The sequence below is a fragment of the Oryctolagus cuniculus genome, chromosome 10 (genome assembly GCF_051225735.1).
Source record: "Oryctolagus cuniculus isolate XC-2025 breed Fujian yellow rabbit chromosome 10, ASM5122573v1, whole genome shotgun sequence".
NCBI lineage: Eukaryota > Metazoa > Chordata > Mammalia > Lagomorpha > Leporidae > Oryctolagus > Oryctolagus cuniculus.
Genome location: NC_142876.1, coordinates 27,485,617 through 27,493,264, shown reverse-complemented (window position 1 = coordinate 27,493,264; position 7,648 = coordinate 27,485,617). Strand labels below are relative to the sequence as shown.

The 7,648-nt window shown below is 51.2% G+C and overlaps 1 protein-coding gene across 4 annotated transcripts in view; it reads left to right on the top strand.

Annotated features, from left to right (window-relative positions):
• The first annotated feature begins 3,395 nt into the window (after nucleotides 1–3,395).
• Nucleotides 3,396–7,648, top strand: part of SMAD4 (SMAD family member 4) — a 66,975-nt gene continuing 62,722 nt past the window's right edge. For 2 of the 4 annotated variants that reach the window (XR_007921790.3, XM_089305732.1), the window contains exon 1: nucleotides 3,438–3,788. The gene's annotated coding sequence lies outside the window, so the exon portion shown is untranslated. Of the gene's footprint in view, nucleotides 3,789–7,648 lie in introns of all 4 variants that reach the window. The other 2 variants (XM_051851944.3, XM_051851943.3) reach the window with 2 other exon arrangements.

Genomic DNA, 7,648 nt, shown 5'->3' with positions numbered 1-7,648 from the left:
AGAAGCATGGGTACTGGTGTGGGGTAGGTGGTGAGCGGACCTGAATCAGGGTTTTGTTTTTGTAGAGCCAAGCACAAAGGGGAAGAAGGTAAAGGGGTTGAGGGTGTGTGCAAGAGTGATGGTAATGATAGGCCAGGGGATTAGCCTGGGTAAGGATGGGAATAAATGGGTACAAAGGTTAAAACTTTTGGCCAGCGCCGTGGCTCAATAGGCTAATCCTCTGCCTTGTGGCGCCAGCTTACAGGGTTCTAGTCCCGGTCGGGGCGCCGGATTCTGTCCCAGTTGCCCCTCTTCCAGGCCAGCTCTCTGCTATGGCCCGGGAGTGCAGTGGAGGATGGCCCAAGTCCTTGGGCCCTGCACCCCATGGGAGACCAGGAGAAGCACCTGGCTCCTGGCTTCAGATCAGCGCGATGTGCCGGCCGCAGCAGCCATTGGAAGGTGAACCAACGGCAAAAAGGAAGACCTTTCTCTCTGTCTCTCTCTCTCACTGTCCACTCTGCCTGTCAAACAAACAAAAAAAACAACAACAAAAAAAACTTTTTGGGGCCGGCGCCGTGGCTCAATAGGCTAATCCTCCACCTTGCGGCGCTGGCACACCGGGTTCTAGTCCCGGTAGGGGCGCCGGATTCTGTCCCGGTTGCCCCTCTTCCAGGCCAGCTCTCTGCTATGGCCAGGGAGTGCAGTGGAGGATGGCCCAGGTGCTTGGGCCCTGCACCCCATGGGAGACCAGGAAAAGCACCTGGATCCTGGCTCCTGCCATCGGATCAGCGCGGTGCGCCGGCTGCAGCGGTGGCCATTGGAGGGTGAACCAACGGCAAAGGAAGACCTTTCTCTCTCTGTTCTTCTCTCACTGTCCACTCTGCCTGTCAAAAAAAAAAAAAAAAAAAAAACTTTTTGGAGTTAGAGTACTCCAGGAAGTGACTTGGAAATACAAGGTGCTAACTGGAGTGTGAGAAGGCTTACATTGTCAACATGAAGAAGTTGCAGTTTGATAAAGATCCCTGGATTATGACTCTGGGAGTAAGTGGCTGAGTTAGGACAGGACAAGCTCCTTGGACAGACTAAGAGGCTTACTGTTGAAAACACAGTCATGACTGTGGCCAGTGGCAAAGGAAGCAGTGTTCCAGGGGAAAGTCAGATTTCCCATAAGCAAAAAGGTAAGGAGAAGCTGAGGAGAGGCTGGCGCCGTGGCTCAATAGGCTAATCCTCCACCTAGTGGTGCCGACACACCGGGTTCTAGTCCCAGTTGGGGTGCCAGATTCTGTCCCGGTTGCCCCTCTTCCAGGCCAGCTCTCTGCTGTGGCCCAGGAGTGCAGTGGAGGATGGCCCAAGTGCTTGGGCCCTGCACCCCATGGGAGACCCGGAGAAGCACCTGGCTCCTGGCCTCGGATCAGCGTGATGCGCTGGCTGTGGCGGCCACTGGAGGGTGAACCAACGGCAAAAAGGAAGACCTTTCTCTCTCTCTCACTGTCCACTCTTCCTGTCAAAAAAAAAAAAAAAAAAAAAAAAAAAAAGCTGAGGAGAAATTCGGAGGAGAGGCTGAGTTTACAGGGAATGGGATTTGCATAGCTAGGTAAACGGTGTGGTGGACAGACCCTGGTGTGAACCCGCGTGCTCTCCACCTCTTGGTAGTACACCCTTGTGCAGTCCCCGCCCCTTGAGTGCAGGTGGGGCACAGCAAAGGCCACAGGATGGGAATGATCAGGTGCACGTGGTGGTTCTGTTACATAAGCTGAGAAACCAGTGTCTGCGGAGGCTCTTCCCTTGGCTGGCTTTGAAGAAGCAAGATGCTATACGGTGAACTTCCTTAGAGAGAGGGCCCCTGGGCAAAGAGCCGAGGGGGCTTCAGCCAGCAGGAGAGACCGAGGCCCTCAGTCCTGCGGCCTGCAAGGAACTGAATGCTGCCAACAGCGAGGTGAACTCGGAAGCAAATCCTTTTTCCCAGGAGTGCCTTACTTTGCAGAAGGCTAAGCTGAGCCTGGACTCCCGATCCATAGAAGCTGTGTGTTGCTTAAGTTTCCAGACTAGTGGTAATACTGTTATACAGCTACAGATTAACGATACAGATGGAAGGTGCTTAGCCATAGTAACCGTTACTCAATTTTAGAAGCTCCTGGAGGTACATTAACTCAGAATCAGATATTGATCTATTAGCCAATCATTTTAATGGCCTATTGGCCTGACAGGTCTTTCTTCAGTTTTGTTTGAAGGTAAACAATTGGAATCCACCTGACTTGCAAAATAATGTCATATCCACCCACTAAGGTCGTCTACTTTCTCACTGCAGACTAATTTTTGAATTGGCCCTTTGAACTGTCCCGGAAGGTTTTCACGTTTTGGGCCACTGCAACTCAGCAGAGGGTGAGAATTTTGATTTTTTTCTACAAGTCAGGTGGAGGAAAGTTTCAAAAGGTGAGGCCGTGTCCTCGGCTGCCTTCTAAAGCCGAGCAATTTTTAGAAAACAGTACCTTTGGCAAGTCCGGAAATGAAACCCCTTAAAGCCAGCGTTGGAAAGACTTCTGTAAACCGGGGGGAAAAAGAACAGCCCTCGGAAGAGGGCAGGCTGAGGGGTTTCTTGTGGAAGAAATGGCCCAGACGTCGAAGGCAACGAGCACGGAACGGGGCAGTGTGTGTGACCGGTGCTGCTGCGGGTTCTCCGACTTTCTGGGTCACGTGACCTCAGAGATGCCTTTACTCTTGGAAGGATTTCCTAGTTGGTGAGAAAAAAAAAGTGTTGTCTTTTCTGGAACTCTTTAAGTTACAAAAGAAAAGCAGCTCTGTTGTAAATCTATCGAACAAACGAAATACAAAGTGCAAAGCGGAGTTCACGGGCGCCCCGGTGAACAGGTGCGCCGCGGGGCCGCAGACCGCGGAGACCCCCGGCCAGGCCCTCGATCGCGCGGGTCCCGACGGTCCGCTGTGCGAGCGCGAGATTCGGGGCTGCAGGGAGAGAAGGGAGAGGCGGTCACCACCAAGGTAAACCGCTGCAGCCGCCTTCCCCCCAGAGTTAGCGCTTGGCTGTGAGAGTCTCATTGTTGCGCCCACGCAGGTCCTCAAAGCCAAACAACAAAAAAATCCCACAAAGCCTGGCTGCTCGCTATCCACCAGCTCTCCCGCGCTGCCCGGGTGCCTTTCCGAAAGGGACACCAGCTTCTCCGACGACCACGAGCCGCCGTTCCCCACCGCGGCGGGACAGCGCCCTCGGCCGGCTGCCCGGCCCTGAGCCGCACTCGGAGCCGCCCGCCGCCCGGCGCTGCCCTGCGGGCGCCTGCGCAGAGCGACCCTCCCGACACTCCGGGCGGGAGGCGGGGGCAGCGAGGAGAAAGGAAAGCTGCGGGGGGGAAAAGGGCCAAACCCTGAAATTACCCGGATGTGGTCTCCGCGCGCGCATGCTCAGTGTCCTCTCGACAAGTTGGCAGCAACAACACGGCCCTGGTCGTCGTCGCCGCTGCGGTAACGGAGCGGCTCGGGTGGCGGAGCCCGCGTTCTGGCCCGCCCGCTCCCCACGGGAGGCCCTCCCGTCCTCTCCGCGGCGCCCCGGCCGCCCGCGGGGCGGGAGCGGGGGAGGGGAGCCGGGCGCCCCGCGAGAGAGGCCCCCCGGCGCGGGGCGGCCCGGGAGCTCGAGGCGGCCCGGCCCGCGCGGCGCTGAGGAGGGGCGGCCTGGCTGGGACGCCTCGCAGCCGGGGCCCAGGAGCGCTGCGGGCCGCGGAGGGAAGCGACTGGCCCGGCGCGCCCGCGGACGAGCCGCGGCGGGAGAGCGGACTCTGCTCGCCACCGCCCGAGCCCAGGTAACCGCGCCATGGCCCTCCCCTTCCCCAGGCCGGGCCCGCGCACCCCACCCGCCGCTTCCCCGCCCCGGGGCGGGCTCCCGGCGGCGGCGGCGAGCGCGCGGGAGGCCGGCGGGGCCGCCGGGGGCGCCGGGCGGGCGTCGGGCCGCGGAGCCCAGCGTCCCGCGGGCTGCGGGCTGCGGGCTCGGCGCTCCGGCGGCGAACTCGGCTGGTAGTTTGTGGGCGAATCAAGTGAAACTCGGAGAGGGACTCCCGCGGCGGGCGGGCAGGCGGGCGGCCGCCCTTTGTTGTGCCCGAGGAGTTCGGCTGCGGCCCCCGCGCAGCGCCTCGGGCCGGAGCAGAGTGTCGCCTTGGGTCTCAGTGAAAGTTGTCACGGCCTGGCCTTCGCTGCTTCTCTCAAGCAGATGTTTGGTTTCTTTGTCCCGGTGCTGTCATCCCGGCTCGCGTTCCTGGCTCCGATTTGTTTACTTACTTTGCAGCCCGGGGGGCGGCGGCGGCCGGCGGGGACCCCTCCTCTGCACCTTAACCCGACCTACCCCCGCCCCAGGACGGCGCGCCTCCTCGCGAAAGCCGCAGCTGACCACCTTCTTGTCGGGGCTCCGGGTCCCGAGCGTGAAGTCGGTGCGGGCTGGAGGGCGGTGGCTCCATCATATGGCCCCAGCTGCTGCGGTGATTTCTCGAGCTAGGTTTTCAGGAAGACACGGGGCTGCCCAGTGAGCTTGAAAGATTTCTTTGCGGGTACGGAAGCTTTAAAAAGCCCAGTATGAAGATGGGTAGCTGTGTCCGCCCCCGAGCTCCCCCACCCCGAAAACGTAGAAAACTTGTGTTTGTTTCTGAGACTAAACAAGCTATTTTGAAATTAGTTTGTTAATGCCTTAAGCTTTTGTAGCATAATTTAAGGTGGGATTGCCAATGATTTAGTAATAATAAGGGTGCATAACAGTTAAGAGAAGTGTGTGTGGGTGGGGGGGTCATTTTAAGTACCCTGAATGGCTGTTTGCAGGCATGTAGTCTTAACTAATTTTTAGCAACTTTGGCCTTTGCTAGAATTAGCATCCTTTTAATCTGAGTAGCAGTTTGGTTATCCGAGTGTTTAAGAGGTAGATTCAGTACTTCTTGCTGGCTGAAACCGTTTAGAGGCTCAATAGGAAATACAGAAATGCATAATTTCATACGTTAGACCTGGAGCACTGCATTTTGGATACTTTTATTGTAATTTCGTAAATTGCCTTTGCCATGCCTTACCAAGACTTAATATATTTCAATTGAAACAGCAGTAGAAGTTATAAAGTGTAACTTTGTTTTTTTCTGTTGAGGACTTACTGTCTCTATGATGGAAAGTTCTGATACAATTAGATGATATTCCAAATTGTAAATGGTGGATATCATTTTAAAATATGATTTCTCATTAATATTTTTCCATAAGGCTGTCATGATTTTGTCCTCTTAGTCATCTTAAATGAGTTTGTTACAGAACAAATATAATAGAGGCAGGCCAACCATTTTGATGGTGAAGTCTTACCTTTAGGTGTCAAGGTGGTGACTAATTATGTAAGTTTAGGTTCTTGAAATTAAAACTAAAAGCCTTTCTTGAGAAAACTGATATAACGTTTTGTAAATCTATTAATAGAAGTGGTTTTTCGTTGCTTTCCAGGCTTTTGGGTGAATTTGCTTTAAAGAGGTATTGCATCTTAGTTAAAAATTTTTTTTGAAGTGGTGAGTGCCTCTTTCTCTGTTTAGCTAAATAGCATCACTGAAAATCTTGAGCTTAGCAAAAAATACCCTGCAAATGTGTTTCAGACTTAATGAAAATTTGTGCTGAGAAAGTCATTTTGAAATATTTTGGAATGATTATTGACCTTTTTTGATAACTTTGATACTTAAAGCAATTCTTTTTACATGAGAAAGCGGTAAATATTACAAATCTGTTTTAAAAACTTCACTTTCCTAAGCTACATTTTAATTTAGGTATTTCTGTGTGTGCATTTTTTTGCAGCATTCCTGTTCAGATTCCACCCCCCTGCTCCTTCCCCAGTTAAGGAGAAAGCATTCAAATAGTTACATGCTGCCCAGTCACACTCCAGGGCTACACTTGGAAGGTGTTTTTTCTATAGTTACATGGTTAGACTCTGCTATTCTATGTGAGCTGTGAATTGCTGAGACTTGTACTGCGGTAGTTAACTCTACGGACTCTGCATTGTTCATTATATTTACAATTAATCTTGTCTAAATTTTTGCCTATTTTAAAAGAGCATACATTTTTTACTTTAGTTCTATTTTGTTCTTCCCTAAGCATACTTTTTTTTTTTCTCCATTTCACTCAGTGATTTTAGAGTGAATGGTTCCTTTTTTTTTTTCCCTTACAGATTTATTCATTTGAAAGGCAGATTGCCAAAGAAAGGGGGAGAAACAGAGAAAGAAATCTTCCATCCACTGGTTCACTCCCCAGATGGCTGTCATGATCAGCGTTGGGTCAGGTTCAAGCCAGGAAGGAGCCCATGTGGGTGACAAGGGTCCAATAATTTTGGCAATCTTTCTGCTGCTTTCCCAGGTGTGATAGCAGGGAGCTGACGAATAGCAGGGATCAGAAGAGGAGCAGCCAGGACTCGAACCAGCACTCCAGTATGGGATGCTGGTATTACAGGCAGCAGCTTTAACCCTCTGTGCCACTAAGCTGACTTCTAGTGAATGGTTTTTTTTTTTTTTTTTTTTTTTTTTTGACAGGCAGCGTGGACAGTGAGAGAGAGACAGAGAGAAAGGTCTTCCTTTGCCGTTGGTTCACCCTCCAATGGCCGCCGCGGCCAGTGCGCTGCGGCTGGCGCACCGCGCTGATCCGATGGCAGGAACCAGGTGCTTCTCCTGGTCTCCCATGTGGATACAGGGCCCAAGGACTTGGGCCATCCTCCACTACACTCCTGGGCCACAGCAGAGAGCTGGCCTGGAAGAGGGGCAACCGGGAAAGAATCCGGCGCCCTGACCGGGACTAGAACCCGGTGTGCCGGCGCCGCAAGGCGGAGGATTAGCCTAGTGAGCCGCGGCGCCGGCCGTGAATGGTTCTATAAACATCTTATATTAGAGACTACAGTGCTCACTGTACAGAGATTTGGATTTCTTTTTTCCCCCTAGAAGATTTGTAGTTTGGCAGAATTGTTTTGTTTGTTTTACTTAAAGCTGTGATGAATAATGATTCTGAGGTGACCCTTAATTGCATAAAACTAATGTGATTAAAATATTTCATTGATTTCATTGTTTTCTATACTAAATGAAAGTTAAAGACATTAGACCAGTGTAATAAAGCATAACACAATTTGTTAAATTACCAAATTTAAGGCTTGTTGCCCAACAATTGATGAAGACTAAATTGTTTTAAAATGAGAAATTCAAACAGTTGAAAACTGTGTTTAGATATCATTCATTTGAACTACTTTCAGTATGATACAGACATACAGATATACTTGGTAATGAGTCAGATTTAGACTTCTTCTCATTCTAAAATATCTAATTTTGGTAATGGGAAATTTGGCTAATTCCAGTTTCTCAGGAACAAGATATTTTAGGTTGTGTCACCTTGGTAGTTACATGGTGTAGTTGACATCCAGGAAACTTTGAAACATGTGAGTAAAGACCAGGTATTGCTTATATGGGAATATTTCACAGTTTTGATGGCTTTGTAATTGAGTAGGGTTTATCATGATTGTTTTTGACTCTCAAGGTTTAGGGCAGTGATTTTCAACTTTGGGTGTACTGTGAGATCTCTTAAAGAGCTTTACAAAATGCTTTAGTCTGAATCCCACCCCCAGAAATTGTGATTCAGTGGGTCTAAAATGTCGCCAATTCGGAGCTCCACAGTGGTTGGGCCT